This window comes from Symphalangus syndactylus, chromosome 24 (assembly GCF_028878055.3).
Source record: "Symphalangus syndactylus isolate Jambi chromosome 24, NHGRI_mSymSyn1-v2.1_pri, whole genome shotgun sequence".
Lineage (NCBI taxonomy): Eukaryota > Metazoa > Chordata > Mammalia > Primates > Hylobatidae > Symphalangus > Symphalangus syndactylus.
Window position 1 is genome coordinate 24013182 of NC_072446.2, and position 21647 is coordinate 24034828.

Below are 21647 nucleotides of genomic sequence, written 5' to 3' on the forward strand. Positions count from 1 at the left end.
TCCATTTCATCTCTGCCTATCGTGGACGCATTAACTATTTCATGAAATAACACAGTAGCATTTGGAGTAAAAAAATTTACTAAAAATAGGTGAAGCAGTGAAATTCAGTGACGAGGATGCTCATGAATAATTAAGAGGCCGACACAGGACCACATTTTAAGGAGATTCTCACTCCTAAGCCTGTCGCTTTTCCCTGCACGGCACGGGCAAGACCTGATTTTCCAGCAGGAAGGTTGTCTTAATTAAATCTTATTTGTCAAGAAGGCAAGATGTATTTGTGTTTCCTCAGGCTCCCATTGTTATAAACTTCGCAATGTTTTCTCTGAGAAATGCTCGTTTTCTGCTCAAAAGAGCTGATTGTTGCTGTTTTTCTCTCTTCCATTGTGAGGAGGAAATGCTACAAGTTCTTTTTCAGGTAATCAATTATCCTCCTTAAAGGATCCGTGAAGTTGTCATTTGAAAATTATGGCTCCTGAAAAATAATAAGATGCCTACTTTAACATATTGTTGCATGTCAGAGTGAATTTCTCTCCCCTGCAGAGTCATAGAGCCTATAAATTGCCCGTGATAATGACCTCTGGCTCCATATGCAGTCACTGGTCTCTGCACAGATAGACACTGTCTGTCACTTCTGGGGTTTCACTGTTGACACTGTGTCTCTTTTAGCTTCTAGGAAGCCCTGTAATGATGATGCAATTACCAATGCATCCTTCTCTCTCTCCCAACTCCAGTTGCTCTAATTTATGTCCCTCGACAATACTCACACCAAGCACGCCATCTGTACAACTGTGTGGGGAAAGAAGTTCTCAGGTTCAAGGTCTCCGGCAGATAAACACAATTTCAAGTTCACAGACATCCTCAGCAATCAACATCAACTACCACACCAAGAAAGCAAGACCTTGATATTGTTGGTGAGTAGCAGATAATTGATGAGCTTGTCAGCATGATCCATGGTCCCTGATCTGTACCAATATGAAATAAACCATTTAAGAGGTGTGAGGAAAACATGGCAGGTCCCCACCTCCTCCTCCTACCCTTTGACATTGACTCATTCACATATGAAATTGAGCCTTTGTGATGGTGAAGTGTTAAAGATCCTGTGTAGTCAAATTACTATCATGGAACCAGTGAGTGGAAGCAGGTTAAATGTCCCTGGTTCCTCCTCATTCAAACAGGTAGAAGAAAACAAACAGAAAGCTTAGATGCAAATGTGCATTCATGTCCAGGTGTTCGTGAGAACCAGTATACACCAAGAAAGGAGAAGCTGGGTGGTGTCCCAGATAATTCAGGTTAAAAAGACTTTTATCAGAAGATCAAAGACATCCAGGCACAGCTTGAAGATGCAGCCATAGTTCATTCATCATGTCTTCTTGTGAATGAGCCTCAAGTTTCTTGCCAACACAAGGACATGTTTAATGTCCCTGTGACATTTGGTGAGAATGCTGAAGCATCACTGAAATTCTTCAGGCCAAGGTACACCTGCTGAGGTCCCAAGACCTTTTCTGAGAGCTGGGCAGACCATCTTCCCTTTCTGGGCCTCAGTTACCTCATTTATAAATGGCACAATCTTTTTAACATGCCTTGGTGTTGCCCAATGCAAGATAAGGGAGACAGAAGTATGAGAATCTGCTTTTGCACATGTTCTCAGAACGGCACTTTGATGGGCATCCCAAGTGCATCCTGGGGAGAATGGATCCTTGATATTATGAATGAATCGTGTAGGAATCATAGCCTCTAATGAAAAGTCAAACTTTCAGACGTGTCAGAAATTCCAAAAAGAGGGCTCTGAAGTGTATATGGAATATTTATATGTCTTTTTGCAAGTACATTGCTCATTCATTCACAAGGCATTTGGCCATTCCACTGTTAATTCACAATTGGTTAATTGCTGGTGTAGACGCTGACATTCAGATATCCTATTTCCTTGCAAACAGAGCCCTGATTTTGCTCATATGTTGGGAAGCAATATGCTCTCTGGCACCAGGGAATGGATTACCATTGGTCTGTGACAGAAACCCTGCACTGAGGGAACAGGGCTGGGTCTACCCCACCTGTGGACAGAGGGCTCCGGAGGGGTGGCTTTCCCAAAGGGGGCTCGGGACCCAGAAGCAGCAGCAGGTGCTGGGCGGGTAAACCAGGGGTGTCTTCCAACTCATGTCCGTCTCTCCTCTGGCTCATGGGCCATGGCCTGTGGCACCCCCTCTGTCCTGGAGAACTCAGCACTGGACCTCCCTGCTCACTGGGGACCACATGGCTGAAGAACAAGATACCCATTTCCTGAGAATATTTTTTCCCAACCCTCCCATTGCTTCATTTTTAGACACCACACTTAATTCATGTATAAATCTGAAATCACATTGAACGAGAATGTGAGTTTTCCGAGTTCACGGAAATGGACCTGGGTTAGCGGTAGTGGCGAGGGGGCCTGGCCTTGCAGGAGTGAAGGTGAAGGTGACTGTGAACTCAACTTCCCTCCTGCACCAACAGTTGAAGAAGAGCAATAAACAACCAAATCTCCTTAGAAAGGCATTTGACAACATTTAAACTTCATCAGGCAGCCTAAGGAACATTGTGAATAAAAAATTCATCTTGAGTTAAAGTTTCTGCCTTATTCATCTTTTTTGTAGTGGGTAGTTGTCCCTGCTATAGATAATTGTGACCCTGGATGGCAGGATCTGTGTTCACTGTGAACCAACTTTTCCTCTGAGGACCCCAAAAACCCTGGGTGTGAATCGCCCAAGTGGGTGGGGTCTCTCACCTGTGAGTCCTCCCACCAGGGGCCCTGTCCTTCCACCCACCTTCCCCCGGGCCTGTTTCCGTTGAGGTCTGAGCTGGGATACCCAGTGATGGGTCATCCCTGCTGTGAGATAAAGCTGAGGAGGGAGCCCCCACCGCCATGTGGGGCCCTAGAGGCCGTGCGAGGCTTTAACCATCTGATCAAGGATGGATTCGACTCCCTGCTCAGGGCAGCAGCTCGTGGTTCATTCAGCCCCAGTGGCGTCTCGATGGGGTAACGTAAGGGACACAGAAAACCGAGGTTTGGGTCTGAAGGGATTAAACCCCCAACTAGTATCCCTGTGTCTTCTCTTTCCTGACACCAGACACCAGGAAGAAACAGCCCCAAGCACACCCCGTCAGTGAATTCCGAAGGGTGAGCTGGGGGCCAGGCGGCCTTTGAAGGCTCCACGTGGGTTTTGAGCTTTTGCTTTTTGCAGCAGCAAATCTGCTCTGGGCTGGGAATTGGTGTTTGCCAAACACACAGGTGGTCTGGAGTGATGTTTTCCTTCTTTAGCAAAGTAATACATGCTCCTTACAGAGTGTTAGATATGCAAAGAGGCAGGCATGTTTTTTAAGGATAAGTTAAACATTCAACAGGTTCACGAGGCTTGAGTGAAAGGTGTCCCCGCAGGTCAGCCCCTCAGCCTCCCAGTTTCTTCTTGGAGAAGCCAGTGCAGGGCCCCGTGGTGGGGGCCGGTGGGTAGGAGGCTATCTCAAGACACCAGGAGGCGATTAGAGGGTCTCAGTCCATTTTGATACCTGTGCTCGGGAGTCGCTGGCTGGGACTGGACTCCTGGCAGCACCCAGTGAGAAAGGGACAAACTAGGCTGTGACTCTGGCTGTTTTCTCCTCTGTGATTATGATTCCTTTGCTGCACCCCCTCTTTCTGGCCCATCCACAGAGCACAGACCTGTCCTTGATGGCTGACATTTCCCTGTTCCCTGAGGCCAGGTGTGCCCCCTGGGGATGCTCAGAGAGTGTCCCTGGATTGATTTCAGGGCCCTCACTTCTTGGAGGAGATGTCATTCCCTGCAGAGCTGCATTCACCTGCTCTGAGCACTCCTCGTCCTGCCCAAGGACGTGCTCTCTGGTTTGGCTGGAAAGAATGACCCCACCATGCCAACTCTGGGATTCAGGCAAATCAGAGCTGCTGGGCCGAGGCTGCGTTGTCCAGCTGGCCCTGGTGTTTGTATTGAAACACAGCTGTGTGCCCACTGGTTGGTGCAGAGATGCTGTCTCTATCCCTGTGGAGACCCCATGCTGGCACCCCAAGATACAGCAGCACAAGGGGCACAATTGCTGGCCCAGCAGGAACTTGGGGACCCTACACTTGAGCTACGGTCAGGTCAGTGTCCACGATGACTGGCCAGCCGCCAAGTGAACAAGAACAGGGGCGTGGACAGACATGCTGTGGCCTCTCAGTGCTGGGTGTGCGAGTGGCCGGAGAGGGCGTCTGAGATGCCCCAGGTGTCTTCACACCCAGACCTGGGTCTGCCAGACCCTGATGGTCCCGAGAGTCCTGACCAGATCCCCGAAGGCCAACCCAACATGCTGGGAATGACCATCGGTGCCAAGCGGGCCCTGGGCAGCTGGGGAAGGGCCGTCACCTCAAATGTCCCACTCCCTGGCTCCTCCTCTTTCCTCAGGGACCCGAATCTGCCCACTGGGCACAGGTCCTCACACAAAGCCTGGTCCAGGAAAAACAGGACCACATTGCCAGGCGGCCTGTCCTTCCCCTCCCCACAATCTGTGCTCTAATTACAGAAATGACAGGCTCATGGCCAGAGACGCCAAGCAACAGAGAAAGAGAATAAAGTTGAAAATAAGAATCATTCCCCAACCTACCCCCACACAGGGCTGCATTTCAAATAACTAAGCTCCTTGATTGTGCCTGTGTGGAGGCCTGAGTTCCTATAACCGAGGCTGTTTTCTCTTTTTTTTTGGAGACAGAGTCTCACTTTGTCACCCAGGCTGGAGTGCAGCTGCGTGATATTGCAACCTCTATCTCCTGGGTTCAAGAGATTCTTGTGCCTCAGCTGGGCACCACCATGCCTGCTCATTTTTGTATTTTTAGTAGAGACGGGGGTTTTAACATGTTGGCCAGACTGGTCTAGAACTCCTGACCTCAGGTCATCTGCCCACCTTAGCCTCCCAAAGTGCTGGGATTACAGGCGTGAGCCACCGTGCCTGGCCTTGTCTGTTTTCTCTTAATGAGTGCTCGATGTCAACAGGAGAAGCAGCCCTGGCCTGAGTCTCTAAGCCAAAGCGTCTGGGCACAGCTGGGGACAGTCAACATGGACCCGGTTATTGTGGTCCTAATGGTAGATTGTGGTCCTGGTTGGCATAGGTGGCTCATCATGGTCTCACTTGTAGCTGGTTTGTGGAGGGTCTGAATTGGATAGGAGCAGAAAACAGCTGCACTGTTCTCCAGCTGCTGCGTTCCAGCAGCTTCTGTGAGGCAGGGCCAGGTTAGGGTGAGTGAGTGAGGCCAAGTCATGCAAATACAGGGTCAAATTGTGTCTTAGTTGAAATCTTGATAACTTTCCCACTAGGGATTTTTTTTTGCATTGAATTTAACTTTTTAAAAAAATCCTGTACTAAAATATTATTTATTTTGATCAGTGAATTTTTTGGTGCCCCCTTAAAGTTTATGCCTCCCTTGCTGGACCCTGATAATCCAGAGATGAGCGCCTCCCTCCCCTGCCTCGCCCTAGTCCCCATCCTGCTGATGGGTCTCTGGTCCCTGCTTCTTGATGATATCTGGGGAAGTTTCCTTAGGATTTTAGTTACTTTGATTTATCATAACAGACTTGTTAATAATGAATGGAATATGGCAGGGCCTGGTGGCTCATGCCTGTAATCCCAGCACTTTGGGAGGCTGAGGTGGGCAGATTACTTGAGGTCAGGAGTTCGAGACCAGCCTGGTCAACATAGAGAAACCCCATCTCTACTGAAAATAGAAAAATTACCTGGGCATGGTGACATGCACCTGTAATCCCAGCAACTCAGGAGGCTGAGGCAGGAGAATCACTTGAACCCGGGAGGCGGAGGTTGCAGTGAGCTGACATCACACCACTGCACTCCAGTCTAGGAGACAGAGCAAGAGTCTGTCTCAAAAATCAAAAACAAAAATGGATGGAATAACTCGTGTTTAGGTGTTACGAAATCCAGGCCAGACAAATCTAAACTTTTATCTCACACCCAGTTCCTAGATTAGTCCTTTCTCCAGCTCAAGTTCAGCCTAAGCCTTGAGGGTCCTTAGCTGCGGGGGGAACCACCCACTCTTTTTCCCCACCTTTGTTCCTGTTTTTTCTCTGCTGGCTCCTGTGGGGGTTGGGTGCATTCAGAGGTAGGGACAGGCTAAAGGTTTTTGGCTTTTTGGTTCTGTTGATGGGTGAGTTCCAAACACTAGCTTTCTCTTATAGGATATTTCACTTATTTGTTAAAAATATTTATTTAGAACACACCATTCATGTGCCGGAGACTGTTCCAGCGACTGGAGATAGGGTGATAAATGAGATAAACAAAAGTATCTGCCCACGTTAAGCTCCTATTCTAGGGAAGAGTAAAAAGAAAGAAAATACACATGTACTTAGCACATTAGAACGTTCCAGGTACTGTAAAGCAAAATAAAGCAGGCTGGACTCAGTGACTCACGTCTGTAATCCCTAACCTTTGGGAGGTCGAGGTGGGCAGACTGCTTGAGCTCAGGAGCTTGAGACCAGCCTGGGCAAGGCAAAATCCTGTGTCTACAAAAAAAAAAAAAAAAGTTAGCTGGGTGTGATGGCATGCGCCTGTGGTCTCAGCCACTGGGGAGGCTGAGGTGGGAGGATTGCTTGAGCCTGGGAGGCAGAGGTTGGAGTAAGCCAAGATCGCAACATTGCTCTCCAACCTGGGTGACAGAGTCAGACCCTGTCTCAAGGAAAAAAAAAAAAAAAAGGAAAAAAAAGAAAGCAGAGATGGGACAAGCAGGGGAGGGAGGGGCCTGGGGATGGGAGCCTCCCTGAGCCCCCATAGTTCTTCCTGCCCCTCTCCTGTCTCACTGGGCACGGGCCACCTGGGGCTTGTGGTTGTTTTGCGCCAACCTAATATCTTGTTCTTGCCAACAGTCGGAGGCCAGTTGAGGCTTCTCTGGCTTCCACAAGGAGCAGCGTTGGCCTAAACCTGCAGGCACCATTGCAAAGGGGAGTCAGCTCAGGTAAACCCGCTGGTGAAGCATGATTCCAGCGTGGGGACACAGAGGCTGACATATCTTGCTGTAGGTGATTTAATATTGGGCCTCAATATCTCACTCCCCCTGTAAGAGTATGACACATCCACATCCTTACCAGGGCCCGAGGGAGGGTGGATAGACTTATCCATCCCATAGGTATTGCTCGTGGCTGGGTGACTTGCTTATGCCAACAAGATTTTCGTAGACACGGCACAGGCAGAAGCCTGGAATGTGTTGGCACTGCCAGGCCTGCCCTCTAATGCTCTTGATTTTTCCCATGAGACGAGCATGCCCCAGGGAACTTGGGCTCCGGCTGCAGGATGAGAGGCGTGTGGAGCACGCAGGGTTCCAACCCTCAGCCTGGAGTCAAGCCCAGACTAGATCAGCCTAAGCCCAGCCAAGCCACGGGTGCAGGAGTGAAAAGCAAATGCTAACTGTCGATGACATTGACTTTCAAAGGGGCGTGTCATGTTACGTGGCTCATCCCAGCAACAATGAAGATATTTCTCTATCAGTCAGTTGGTAAATGATTATTGACAATGTGCTAGGAAGGTGGAGTGATTGGAGTAGATTTGGTCCCTATTCTCATGGAGCTTACTTTCTAGGGGGGAAGACAGATGATGGGTGAATGAATATAAATTATTCTATTAGGTTGGTGCAGCAGTAATCCCGGTTTTTGCCATTAAAGGTAATGGCAATCAAAAGCAGGGAGGAGCCGGCGCTGCAGTTCATTAAAACTAATGGCAAAAACTGCGATGACTTCTGCACCAAACTAATAGAATAATTACGAGTGTGCACAACGTTGCAGTGGGAAAGTTCCAAGTGCCAGGATAGCATTTAGCTTCCTGGAGTCAGGAGACGGGGGTTTTCAACCTTAAGCAAGGTTAAGTCTAAGCGATGGGGGTGGGCAGGGGGCGATATTTCAGTGGAGACTCCAAGGATGAATGGAAATTAGAAAAGTGAACCCAGCTGGTGAGGGGGGGAAGTGTTTCAGGCACAGAGAACAGCATGTGCAAAGGCCTATGGGGGAAGGACATCGTGTGTTCATCGACCTGAGGGGCGGCCAGCAGGCTGGAGCTGAGCGGGTTGAGAGGAGGATGGGGAGCCGGGGAAAGGCACTCCACACAGAGGGCACAGCAGGGGCAAAGGCCCGGAGTCAGGCCTGAGCCTGTGTGGTTTGAGGAAGTGACAGAGGCCTGTTTGGGAGGAAAGTAACAGCAGAGGGGAGACCATAAGTACAGGGCAGAGGGCAGGGCCGTGCTGGGCACTGTGGGCTGTGATTGGGACCTGGCACTTATGCTCAGGTGAGGGGAACGTGTTAGAATATTTTAAGGAGGGCAGGAACATTTGGGGATAATGTGTATTCTAGGAATCTCAACCAACTAAATTCATAGTTTGAATGTCGATAAGACTTCTGCACAGGCGAAGGGAGAGATCGTTTCTAGAGCTGTGAGATAAGATCATAGTAAAACAGAGTTACTAACTTTTTAAAGGTGATTTCAAATGGTGGATTTCCACCTTACAATTCAATATAAGTAGATTGTAAGGTTGATGGAAAGTAGAAAAGTTTCCTGACTTGCGTGAACAGAAAAGAAACATCAATTTGAAAGAAAACATTTATTTATTTATTTATTCCTCTGCAGTTTTCCTGACTGCTACATTTCACGAGAAGGGATTATTCATGAGGGTTCTGGAGCTGCAGCCCAGGGGAGGAGCCAGTGCTGCCACTGACGCCTTAGGGTCATGGAGCTGAAGATCCCAGAGGAACAGGTGCTGCTGTTGCAGCTTGAGGTTCGTGGAGCTGGAGACCCAGGGAGAAGATGGTGCTGCTGTTCTCATTTAAGGATGGTGAAACTGGAGACGCAGAAAGGAGCTGGTGCTGCCGCTGCTTAAATCTGAGGGTTTTGGAGCTGGAGCCTGGGGGTGGAGCTGGTGCTGCCTTGGAAGTCTGAGAGTCATTGAGCTGGAGGTCCAGGAAGGAGCTGGTGCTGCTGTTACAGTTTCAGGGTGGTGGAGCTGGAGACCCAGGGAGGAGCAATGTTTTCATAGTTGGAGGGTCAGGAAACTGATGACCCAGGGAGGAGAGGTCTAGTTCTAGCCTGAGGGTCGTGGAGCTGCAGACCCAGGGAGGAGCTATGTTGTCATAGTTCGAGGGTCCGGAAGCTGATGACACAAGGAGGAGAGATCTTGATCTGGTTTTTGAGGGTCGTGGAGCTGCAGACCCAGGGAGGAGCAATGTTGTCATAGTTCGAGGGTCCAGAAGCTGGCGACCCAGGGAGGAGAGGTCTTGTTCTAGTTTGAGGGTCGTCGAGCTGCAGACCCATGGAGGAGGAATATTGTTATTAGAGGGACTGGAAGCTGGTGACCCAGGGAGGAGAGGTCTTGTTCTAGTTTGAGGGTCGTCGAGCTGCAGACCCAGGGAGGAGCAATGTTGTCATAGTTCGAGGGTCCGGAAGCTGGCGACCCAGGGAGGAGAGGTCTTGTTCTAGTCTGAGGTTCTTCAAGCTGCAGACCCAGGGAGGAGCAGTTTGAGGGTCAGAAAGCTGATGACACACAGAGGAGAGATCTTGATCTGGTTTGAGGGTCATGGAGCTGCAGACCCAGGGAGGAGCAGTGGTGTTATTAGAGGGTCAGGAAGCTGGCGACCCAGGGAGGAGAGGTCTTGTTCTAGTTTGAGGGTCGTCGAGCTGCAGACCCATGGAGGAGGAATATTGTTATTAGAGGGACTGGAAGCTGGTGACCCAGGGAGGAGAGGTCTTGTTCTAGTTTGAGGGTCGTCAAGCTGCAGACCCAGGGAGGAGCAATGTTGTCATAGTTCGAGGGTCCGGAAGCTGGCGACCCAGGGAGGAGAGGTCTTGTTCTAGTCTGAGGTTCTTCAAGCTGCAGACCCAGGGAGGAGCAGTTTGAGGATCAGGAAGCTGATGACACACAGAGGAGAGATCTTGATCTGGTTTGAGGGTCATGGAGCTGCAAACCCAGGGAGGAGCAATGGTGTTATTAGAGGGTCAGGAAGCTGGCGACCTAGGGAGGAGAGGTCTTGTTCTAGTTTGAGGGTCGTCGAGCTGCAGACCCATGGAGGAGGACTATTGTTATTAGAGGGACTGGAAGCTGGCAATCCAGGGAGGAGAGGTCTTGTTCTAGTCTGAGGGTCGTGGAGCTGCAGACCCAGGGAGGAGCAATGTTGTCATAGTTCGAGGGTCCGGAAGCTGATGACACAAGGAGGAGAGATGTTGATCTGGTTTGAGGGTCGTGGAGCTGCAGACCCGGGGAGGAGCAATGTTGTCATAGTTCGAGGGTCCAGAAGCTGGCGACCCAGGGAGGAGAGGTCTTGTTCTAGTCTGAGGTTCTTCGAGCTGCAGACCCAGGGAGGAGCAGTTTGAGGGTCAGGAAGCTGATGACATACGGAGGAGAGATCTTGATCTGGTTTGAGGGTCATGGAGCTGCAGACCCAGGGAGGAGCAATGGTGTTATTAGAGGGTCAGGAAGCTGGCGACCCAGGGAGGAGAGGTCTTGTTCTAGTTTGAGGGTCGTCGAGCTGCAGACCCATGGAGGAGGAATATTGTTATTAGAGGGACTGGAAGCTGGTGACCCAGGGAGGAGAGGTCTTGTTCTAGTTTGAGGGTCGTCGAGCTGCAGACCCAGGGAGGAGCAATGTTGTCATAGTTTGAGGGTCAGGAAGCTGATGACCCAGGGAGGAGAGATCTTGTTCTGGTTGGAGGGTGGTGGAGCTGCAGACTCAGGGAGGAGCAACGTTGTTTTAGTTGGAGGGTCAGGAAGCTGGCAACCCAGGGAGGAGAGGTCTGGTTCTGGTCTGACGGTCGTGGAGCTGCAGACCCAGGGAGGAGCAATGTTGTCATAGTTCGAGGGTCCGGAAGCTGATGTCACTGGGAGGAGAGATCTTGATCTGGTTTGAGGGTCATGGAGCTGCAGACCCAGGGAGGAGCAATGTTGTTATTAGAGGGTCAGGAAGCTGGCGACCCAGGGAGGAGAGATCTTGTTCTCCTCTGAGGGTGGTGGAGCTGGTGATCCTTGGACGAGCTGGTGTTGCAGTTTAAATGTGTGGGTCCTGGAGCTGAAGCCCTAGGCAGTAGCTGGTGTTGTTGTTGTTCATATATGAGGATCATGGGGCTTCAGGTAGAGGGAGGAGCTGCTGCTGCTGTTGAAGTCTGAGGGTCGTGTAGCTGGAGAGCGGGGAGGAGGTAGTCTTGGTGTCTGGTGTGAGGGTGGTGGAGCTGTAGACCTGGGGAGGAGCTGGTGCTGCTGTGTAGTTTGAGGGTCATGGAACTGGAGACCTTGGGAGGAGCCCGTGCTACTGAGGGTTGTGGATCTGGAGCTTTGGGGAACAGCCCATGCTGCTGTTTAACTGTGGGGAGGATCTGCTGTGTCAATTGAAGTTTGAGGGTTTGGGAGCTGGAGACTCAGGGCGGAGCTGGTGATGCCATGCTATTTTGAGGGTTGTGGATCTGGAGACCTGGGGAGAGGCCGGTACTGCTGTTGTAGTTTGAGGCTCGAGGAACTGGAGACAGGGGGAGGAGCCGGTGCTGCTGCTGTTCATGTCTGAGGGTTGTAGAGCTGGAGACCCAGGGAGTAGCCCATACTACGGCTTTTTAAGTCTGAGGGTCATGGAGCCTGAGCTCTGGGGAGGGGCCAGTGCTGCTGTTCAAATGGCTCCTCCCCGGGTCTCCAGCTCCATGACCTTCAAACTAGGACAGCAGCAGCAGCTCCTCCCGGGGTCTCCAGCTCCACGACCCTCGCACTAGAACAGCAGCACCGGCTCCAGCCTGGGTCTCCAGATCCACGACCCTCGCACTGGAACAGCAGCACTGACTCCCCTGGGTCTCCAGATCCACGACCCTCGCACTAGAACAGCAGCACTGACTCCTCCCTGGGTCTCCAGCTCTACAACCCTCAGACTTGAGGAGCTGGAGACTCGGGGAGGAGCCAGTGATGCTTTTCTACTTTGAGGGTTGTGGAGCTGGAGACCCAGGATGGAGCAGCAGCTGCTGCTCTAGTTTGAGAATCTTGGAGCCAGAACCTTTTTGAGGAGCCGGTGCTGCCTTTCAAGTCTGAGAGTCATTGAGCTGGAGTTCCAGGGAGGAACCGGTGTTGCTGTTCTAGTCTGAGTGTAGTGAAGCTGGAGACCAAAGGAGGAGCTGGTGCTGCTGTTCTAGTTTGAGGTGGTGGAGCTGGAGATCCCAGGAAGAGCCGGTGCTGCCGTTTAAATCTGTGGCTCCTGGAGCTGGACCCCTTGTGGGGAGCTGTTGTTGCTGTTGTTCAAATCTGAGGTCATGGGACTTGTGGTACAGGGAGGAGCTGCTGCTGCTGTTGAAGTCTGAGGGTCGTGTAGCTGGAGAGCGGGGAGGAGGTAGTCTTGGTGTCTAGTGTGAGGGTGGTGGAGCTGTAGACCCGGGGAGGAGCCGGTGCTGCTGTGTAGTTTGAGGGTCGTGGAACTGGAGACTTGGGCAGGAGCCGGTGCTACCGCCATTTAAGTCAGAGGGTCGTGGATCTGGAACTTTGGGGAACAGCCCATGCTGCTGTTTAACTGTGGGGAGGATCCGCTGTGTCAATTGAAGTTTGAGGGTTTGGGAGCTGGAGACTAAGGGAGGAGCTGGTGACGCCATGCTATTTAGAGGGTCGTGGATCTGGAGACCTGGGGAGAGGCCAGTACTGCTGTTGTAGTTTGAGGGTCTTGGAACGGGTGATGGGGGAGGAGCCAGTGCTGCTGCTGTTCATGTCTGAGGGTTGTAGAGCTGGAGACCCAGGGAGTAGCCCATACTACGGCTTTTTAAGTCTGAGGGTCGTGGAGCCTGAGATCTGGGGAGGGGCCAGTGCTGCTGTTCAAATGGCTCCTCCCCGGGTCTCCAGCTCCATGACCTTCAAACTAGGACAGCAGCAGCAGCTCCTCCCGGGGTCTCCAGCTCCATGACCCTCGCACTAGAACAGCAGCACCGGCTCCACCCTGGGTCTCCAGCTCCACGACCCTCGCACTAGAACAGCAGCACTGACTCCTCCCTGGGTCTCCAGCTCTACAACCCTCAGACTTGAGGAGGTGGAGACTCGGGGAGGAGCCAGTGATGCTCTTCTACTTTGCGGGTTGTGGAGCTGGAGACCCAAGGAGGAGCCGGTGCTGCTGTTCATGTCTGAGGATTGTGGAGCTGGAGACCCAGAGAGGAGCTGGTGCTACTGATCTGGTTTGAGGGCTGTGGAGCTGGAGATCCCAGGAAGGGCCGGTGCTGCCGTTTAAATCTGTGGGTCTTGGAGCTGGAGTCCTGGGGGAGACCCGGTCCTGCCATTCATGTCTTAGGGTCGTGGAGGTGGAAACCCAGGGAGGCGGCGGTGCTGCTGTTCTAGTTTAAGGATCATGAAGCCGGAGACCTGGACAGGAGCCGGTGCTACTGCTGTTCAAATCTCAGGGTCACGGAGCTGGAGCCTTGGGGAGGTGCCGGTGCTGCCTCTCAAGACTGAGAGTTGTTGAGCTGGAGATTCAGGGAGGAGCCGGTGTTGCTGTTGTTGTTGGAGGATTGTGGAGCTGGAGGCCGAAGAGGAGCTGGTGTTGCAGTTCAAGTTTGATGGTCGTGTAGCTGGAGACCTAGGGAGGAGCCGGTGCTGCTGTTCTAGTTTGAAGGTTGTAGAGCTGGAGCCTTGGTGGGGAGCCGGTGCTGCCTCCCAAGTCTGAGAGTCATTGAGCTGGAGATCCACAGGCGAGCTGGTGCTGCCGTTGTAGTTTGAGGATTGTGGAGCTGGAGACCCGGGGCGGAGTTGGTGCTGGAGTTGGAGTTTGAGGGTCAGGGAGCTGGAGAGCTGGGGAGGAGCCAGTACTGCTGTTTAAGCCTGAGGGTCGTGGAGCTAAACATGGAGCCAAAGCTGGGGAAGTAGAGAGAGTTACAGGATGACCCTGGAAACGGTAGATGTAGCTGTACCCCAAGCAAGCTAAGCATGGGAACTTCTCAATGCTAGTGATGAGTGCATTCTTTTTCCTCTTACACAGTTTGGATTTGTTTTCTGTCTCACAAGACAGAAAGATCTTGATTAATACCCTCAGGAACTGAAAAGCTTAAAAAAAGTAAAGGGTGTTGGTAATAATAGTAATGGGAATTAAACCATGATTATCCTGGCTGAAGAAACAAAATCACACACACACACAATATATATCTTTCAATCAGTTAGTAAAATAAAAAATAAATGGAAAAATAGACCCAAGCAAAGCCATAAAAAGTTGTTTCATGGAGAAGCGAGGGAGGACAGAGATTAATCTGAGAGTTGCTGTTAATGGAGAAACTGAGAACTTACCATTTTTCCCGTGAGGCTTTGGTGTAGAGTGATACTGTGTGAGTTCTGGCAGCTGAGTCACTTCACAGAGCCCGGTGATGCAGTAGGTGTCACAGAAGGACCCTGTCCCAGTTGGTCCTGCCTCTCTGCTAACGATGAGTGTGGCCTCTGATCCCCAACAGCTGACTGTGTCTTGAGACCAGGCCCATGAACACAAGGGTTTCCATGGTGAAGGTTCCTGGATGGAACACCATGGATGTTCCTAATGTTCCTTCCTGATGTTCGTCTGCCATCTTGCTATTTAATGCAATGCCTTCTGAATATTGAATAGAAAAAAGTATTTGTACAATATGGGCAAGGTATAAAGAATATCCACACACTGGACACACAGACAGGGAGGGTCACCCTCAGCAAACTCCCTTCGCCTGGGAGCAGGTGTGGTCCTTGAGTCCTGTGTCGCCTGTTTCTTTCTCCGCCTTGGCCTACAGGCCCGATGTGACCTGACCTCTCCCTGCCTCTCCGACTCCATCTCCCCTCCTGCTCCTGTTCTTTCTAACAATTATGTTTCAGCCTCAGTGAATGTGACAAGGACCCTGAATCACGGTGGCTTTACTGAGACAGAGGTTCATTCCTTTCACATGAAAGTCCAAGCCAGTCGGGTGATTCTTCTCTGTGCATTTTTCAGGGTCTTAGGCTACTTCCATCTTGCTGCTCTGACTTCCTTAGGGTGTAGCTTCCCCCACAGTGTCCATCCTATCTACTGCCAGCCAGCAGGGAGGGGAGAAGAGAACAAGAGGACACAAATCTTCCTTCCTCTAAAGGCAGTTGCTGTGCACTGGCCTCATGTGCAGTGGCCACTGCCTGGTCACGTGGCCACTGCTTGCTGCAAGGGGCGCTGGGAAGTTTTCATCCTGGATGCCAGTGCCCACCTGGGTGACTCCTGAGGTCGAAGGGAGAGAGGACCTGAAAGAGAGTCAGTGGCTCTTCCCACCATCATGCACGTTGCTCCAGTCTAGGGCGACCCACTGCCTCAGCTTGCTCAGGACTCACGGGGGTCGTGGGGCACAGACCTCTCAGTTTTATAACAGGGGCAGTTCCAGGCAAATCATCCCAGCTTGGCTGAGACTCAGAAGTTTCTTGGGACGTGGGATTTGTAGTGTTAAAACCGGGAAAATTCTGGGCAAACCTGGACAAGTTGATGCCTGCCGTGGGCAGCCTTTGCATCTACGGTTACCCCTGTCCGGGATTCCCTTTCTGCAGCTCTGTGCGGTGCTCAGTCCTCTTCTGTTGAGAAAAGGCTGCTCTCTGGGTGTCCCCAGATGCCTGGTCTGCTGTACTCAGCACTACATGCTCCGTGAAAATCCCTCCATGCTCTTCATGGAATGAGATCTGTTCTTTCCACCCTTCCCTGCCCACTTCAATTTCAAAGTCTCTGAGGATTATTAATTTTGATTCTCTTCAGCACTGACAGATACATCTCTTTCCCTAAATCTGTGGCTGGGTTCACGCATAGTCAGATAAATCTGATATTAACAGTAACCTGAACGAAAAACGTTTATTAAATCCCAAGATTATGATGTAGGAAGCAAGGATTCTGAAGAGATGTGTAAGCCTAATAAAGGGCAAAGCATGTGGATTAAAAGGAAATGTGGGGTGGAGAAACATTTCATGAAATAGAACCCCACCTCTTGGGTGAGTTCATTGGTCCAACCTTTCTGGAGGGCAATTTGGCAACTGGCCAATGAAAGTGCATAACTTTTCATCCCATATTTTATTTATAGGCATTTATCCCTAGGAAATGGTCAGAAAAATATGCAAAGATGCATCTCAAGGATATTTATAAGAAGTAGGAAGCATAAATGCCTGCTGGTGGTCCCGCACCCTGGCACCAGTGCTCCCCTCTCCTAGTGGGTGGGCACACGCTACATTTTCCCAGGCTTCTTTGCAGTGAGTTGTGGCCATGTGACCAGGTTCTGGCCAATGGGAGGCAATGAAAGTGTTGGGTGGTATTTTTGGAGACCCCCTTTTATAGCTTCTTGATATGGTTTGGATGTTGGTCCTCTCCAAATCTCATGTTGAAATGTGATCCCTGATGTTGGAGGTGGGGCCTGCTGGGAGGTGTTTTGGTGATGTGGGCAGATCCCTCTCACAGTGGCTTGGTGCCGTCCCAATGGCAATGACGTTTCTTGCTCTGAGTTTATGGGAGATCTGGTTGTTTAAAGGGCCTGGCACATCCTCCTCCCTCTCTTGCTCTTTCTCTCACCATGTGATGTACCTTCTTCCCTTTCGTCTTCTGTCATGATTGGAAGCTTCCTGAGGCCTCCCCAGGAGCAGATGCTGGTGCCATGATTGTACAGCCTGCAGAACTGTGAGCCAATTAAACCTCTGTTCTCTAAATAACCCAGCCTCAGGAATTCCTTTATAGCAATGCAGATGGATGGACACATATCTTTAGTGTCATTTCTTAGTTGTTCCATCCTTTGACCTGCTTCCTGGAATAAGCATATGATGGTTGGAGCTATTCTTGTCACCTTGAACCTTGAGGATTAGGCTTCTACCCTGCAGATAGCAGAATGTCCTCTGGAAGGAAATGAAAGTCCCTAACGCCACCCTAGACTGACAACCTCCAGTTTTGTTTTTTCTTTTTTTGTTTTTTTTTGAGACAGGGTCTTGCTCTGTTGCCCAGGGTGGAGTGCAGTGGTGTGATGTCAGCTCATTGCAACCTCCACCTCCTGGGTTCAAGTGATTCTCATGCCTCAGCCCCCCGAGTAGATGGGATTACAGGTGTGTGCCACCATGTTCCACTAATTATTTTTAGTAGAAACAGGGTTTCACCATGTTGACCAGGCTGGTCTCGAACTCATGACCTTAAGTGATCCACTCGCCTCAACCTCTCAAAGTGCTGGGGTTACAGGCATGAGCTGCTGCGCCTGGCCCAGTCTTGGTTTTTATGAGATAATCCTCTGTCTTGGCTGAAGTTACATCACTGATAGGTGTGATATAACCATAACTGGATAAAAAGTAGGAAATTCATGTAATACTTATATCTACTTATGCCCATACCAAAAATGGTAGTGATCTGTTGTTATCTATGTGTAGATATGGACACAAAATATTGCTTAGTGTAAACAAAGCTTTTTTTTTTTTTTTTTTTAAGACAGTCTCACTCTGTTGCCCAGACTGGATTGCAATGGTGTGATCTCGGCTCACTGCAACCTCCACCTCCTGGGTTCAAACAATTCTCCTGCCTCAGCCTCCCAAGTAGCTGAGATTACAGGTGCATGCACCACACCCAGCTAATTTTTGTATTTTTAGTTGAGATGGGGTTTTGCCATGTTGGCCAAGCTGGTCTCAAACTTCCAACCTTCAGTTATCCACCCATGTCGGACTCCCAAAATGCTGGGATTACAGGCATGAGCCTCTGCGCCTGGCCCATAAAGCTTTATTCTATTTTAATGAAGCAAAAATGTGTAAGTGTGTAAGTGTGATAATATGTGTGTATGTCTAACAGGAGCACTACATAGCAAAATGCGAATGCTGCTTATCTTTGGTGTTGGAATCACGTGTGATTTAAAAGCTTGTTTTCTTCTATTTTTAAAAACCTTTGAAATGAGTTATGACTTTGATTATTAGAAAAAAAAACTATACTAGTTGAGAGGAAAGAAAACCCCACGTCTTGTTGAAACTGACTGGAGCTGGGAGAAATGAGAGATTCCTTTGCAGGTGTCACTTCCATGCCAGAAAAGTGGCCTTGCAGGACCGTCCCACAAGCCAGATGTGCCTCTTTCCCCCGGTCCCTGTACCTGGTGTGAGGTCGCACAGAGAGTGAGCGTCCTTCACAGAGTCTGACCTGCCAAGGTCGGGGTGAAGTGGGGGTCTAGAGACATTCAGAACCCGGGGGAGCCGAACAGCTGTGACTGTACGTTTGCAGGGTGACCTCTCCCCTCAAAGAGCAAGAAATAACTCTAGTGCAATTTCTAAAGATTTACAAGAGAGGATTTTTAAACTTTTCACTTCTTTATTCCAACTAGCATATTTGAAAGCATAAAATGCACCAAGAAGACCTGCTATTTACAATCACTTTCTCCAAGCCAGCATTATATTAAAAAACAGCAGATAAAGCTCATGGCTTTGATGAAAGGGGCACTTTTTTCATTGGAAACAATTAACATTGCTCCCCATTCTGGGAATAATTTAAAGAAAATAATTTGGAAGGACATTTGGTTTGGTATGAAGCAAACAAATAATTTCAGATCACAAATGTAATCATTTGATGTTGCTTTAAAACCAAACATTTCAGAACAATCTGGCATCACATTCTCTTCTGAGTCTGTGAAACTGAATTCAGGGTGAGTCTGAATTCCCAAGACAGGACTGAGGATAGAAAAGATTTGATGGTAGAAACCTGGTACTGTGTGGTTATCACGTGGGTTAAAGACGTAGGCTTGGTTCACCCGCTGAACCTGCTTACGTATGAGGCTCACCTGAGAAGGTGATATGGACAAGCCCATCCTGTGGGTCTGAGGGCTCTTCACCAGGAGTAGAGCAAGGAGGATGGCCCCAGTGTCCCCATCTCTGAACACGTTTAGGGGGAGGGCTGTAGAGCCTGGACAGATCACCACTGGCTCCATGGGGAAATTTCAGCAGCACTCATTGCCTGTGTCTGCTCTGTGCCAGGCACTGTGCTCAGGGCGGGGATTTGGGATTCACCAGGGCACAAGGCAACGTGCCTCTGTCCTCACGGAGCCTAAGTGCTGGTGGAGACGGACAGTACAGATGTCAACTGCAAATGACGAGGCACTTGCAGGTAGGCGTCAGCTCCAAGAAGGAAATGAAGGGTGCATGTCGCTGACTGAGACTCTGGTGGGGGCAACTTAAATAGGGCCGTGGAGGAGGGCCTCTCTGAGGAGGTGACATTTGAGCTGAGGCCTCACCAATCAGAAGGAAAAAGCTGTAAAGGGTCTGGGATAAATTCAACCTGCAGACTTCTAAAATAATGTAAGGTGTTACAGCTCTTTCAGAATTTGTCTAGCACGTTTTCTGGTTGTCACTCCCAGGTAGGCTGGGGAAGAGGCATCTGTGCCCAGCTCGTGGCCTATTCTTTGCACTTGGTGGGGGGGTTCCCATCTCCCACAACCATCCCCCTGGGGCCTGCTCCCAGGTGGGGTCAGGTTTTCACCAGAAAGCGCTCCACGCAAAAAAAAAAAAAAAAAAAAAAAAAATTAATTTGAACTAGTTGCCAGTATTTGCATTTTAATTCTAAAAATCTGTATTTTTGACTTTGTTGGAAAGTCAGACTATCTGGCCAGGCCGGGCTGGGATCTGGTGGATTCTGGGATTTCTGTTTCTGGTTAGGGAGGGTATTTGGGGTTTGCCCCTCCAGCATCTGTCCCAGTGTGGAGTGGAGGTGGAGGCCCAGGCTCAGTGCGGGGAACTACAGTGGCCGAGGGCCTCGGCTGTCTCCAGACGGCCAGATGGACCCTGCCACCTCCTGCTTGGGGTGGGCTGGGGTTCTTTGCTGCCTCTCCTCCCAGCCCACAGCCTCTTGAACTCCACTGAGACCACCCCCATGTGAGGCTGGGAAGGGAAACCTGCCTTTGTAAGTGAAATCAGGTGAAATCAGGCTGTGACTGTGTCAGAAACTAAAAGACCCTGTCATAAGCGTGGCCAGGAAGACTGTCACCATTGTGGCATGCAAATGACAGAGATGTGTGGGACAGTGTCTACCAAGAGATGAGCTAGGTGAGGGCAGGTCATCGTGAAGGAGAGAGGAGGAGTCCTCCCCACAGCAGCAGTTCCAACCCGCAGAGAAATAGCCTCTGGGGAGGGACTCGTTCCAAGGAGGCCCTGTGCTGTGCTGTGCGGAGTGGGTTGTTTGAGTCCTGAATGGCGGGAACTTGGAGCGGTCAGTGTCCCTGTGGGAGCAGGGGTGCTCTCAGCTAGGTGATTGGGGTCCTTGGATGGTGAGCCCCTCTGTGTGTGCGAGGGGGGTGGCCCTCTACTCTGTCCCTTCTGAAGGCAGTCGTAAGGGAGGGAGGCCAAAGAGCTCAGCGTCAGATGAGCCTGGGTGCAGGTCCCACTTCCTGCCAGGCCAGTGCCTCTGAGCCTCAGTTTCCTCATCTGTATAGTGGGGTTGATCCCAACCATGTATACTGCCTGCCTGCCATGTGCCAGGCCCTCCTTACACATCTTTTATTGCTTGGGGGCGTGGACTTTATTATCCTCCTTTAGAATTGAGAAAGAAGAGGCACAGAAAGGTTAAACCACTTACCGGGGGTCACACAGCTGCTATTGCAGAGTAAAGTCTCCAGACTCAAATGGAGCACTAAGCCCCGCCCTGGGCACCAACAGGTGCTCCAGGAATGTCCGGTGCCATTTATCACCCTCATCACCTGCTGGGAGCACTCGTCCCATCATGCAAACCCCGCGAGCGTGAAGTGAGGGGACACGTGCAGGATCGAGTGTACTGGTGGGTGACGGAAGTAAAGTAATAACCACAGGATGATATTCACAACCCATGTTAGTGCTACCAACAGCCTCATCTGCCTGCTTCTCTGGGCCCAGGATTGCCTGCAAGCTCCCAGGAGCTGGTCCTAGGCGGGTGAGAAGAAGGGTCTGACGTTATGGGAAGGAGCAGCTTGCCCACCTCATGGCCTGTTCGGTGCATTGGGAGTCCCTGCCCCCCACAGCTGTCCCCCAGGGCCTGCTCCCAGGTGGGCTCAAGAGGCCACAGGCCTAAGCAGCTTCAGGCCAGGGTTCTGCCGGGTGCTGTATGCCTGTGGGAGTGACATCCCCATCCCCAACCTTCCTGCCCTGCCAGCTGCTGGACACATGGCAGCTACAGGGCATGAACCCTGAGACCAGGACCTCTGTGGGTCCCATGGCACAGAGCCTCCTCCTCCCTGCCCGACTGAGGAGGAGGAGGCATGCCTCAGGGTGAATCCTGCCCCCCGTTCACTGCAGGATAAATGGCCTGTCGGTTGAACACCTCACAATGGGATGTGTCTTAGTGTGGAGTTTATCTAATCTCAGGCTGTGATACATTAGTGGGTCTTGAAATCAATTTAGAGGGTCAAGCCCCGCGTTGAAAATCTGCAACAGACCAGAAGAGACTAGGTCAGGAGACATCAGAGCACGTTGTGTGCAGCGAGGGTGAGTGTCGTTTGGGGAAACGTGCTGCATTTCTGTATAAACGGATGTGCGTGTGTGTGCTGGGTGGCAGTTTGCAATGGGTTTCTTACAGTGGTTGCACTAAAAACATTAGAGAATCTCTGTACTCACCGCCTTACGGTAACACAAAGGGGAATCACGTAGTGGTGATCATTTTCCTCAGAACCTTACATTTCCCTGATTTGAGACCTGTTTATAAGACTGAAAAACAGTTCTA

General features: G+C 50.6%; 1 long non-coding RNA gene and 1 other non-coding gene across 4 annotated transcripts in view; both read left to right on the plus strand.

Moving 5' to 3' along the window:
- The window catches only part of LOC129474654 (uncharacterized), an 83746-nt gene that overhangs the window by 48312 nt on the left and 13787 nt on the right, over positions 1–21647 (plus strand). Inside the window, exons 4-5 of one of the 3 annotated variants that reach the window (XR_008654604.2) lie at positions 732–911; positions 1227–2493. This is a non-coding gene — a long non-coding RNA (uncharacterized lncRNA). Of the gene's footprint in view, positions 1–666; positions 912–1226; positions 2494–21647 lie in introns of those variants that run through there. The other 2 variants (XR_010119328.1, XR_008654603.2) reach the window with 2 other exon arrangements.
- On the plus strand, positions 19262–19324 carry LOC129474934 (U7 small nuclear RNA). Its single transcript, XR_008654681.1, has one exon. It is a non-coding gene; the product is annotated as a U7 small nuclear RNA (small nuclear RNA).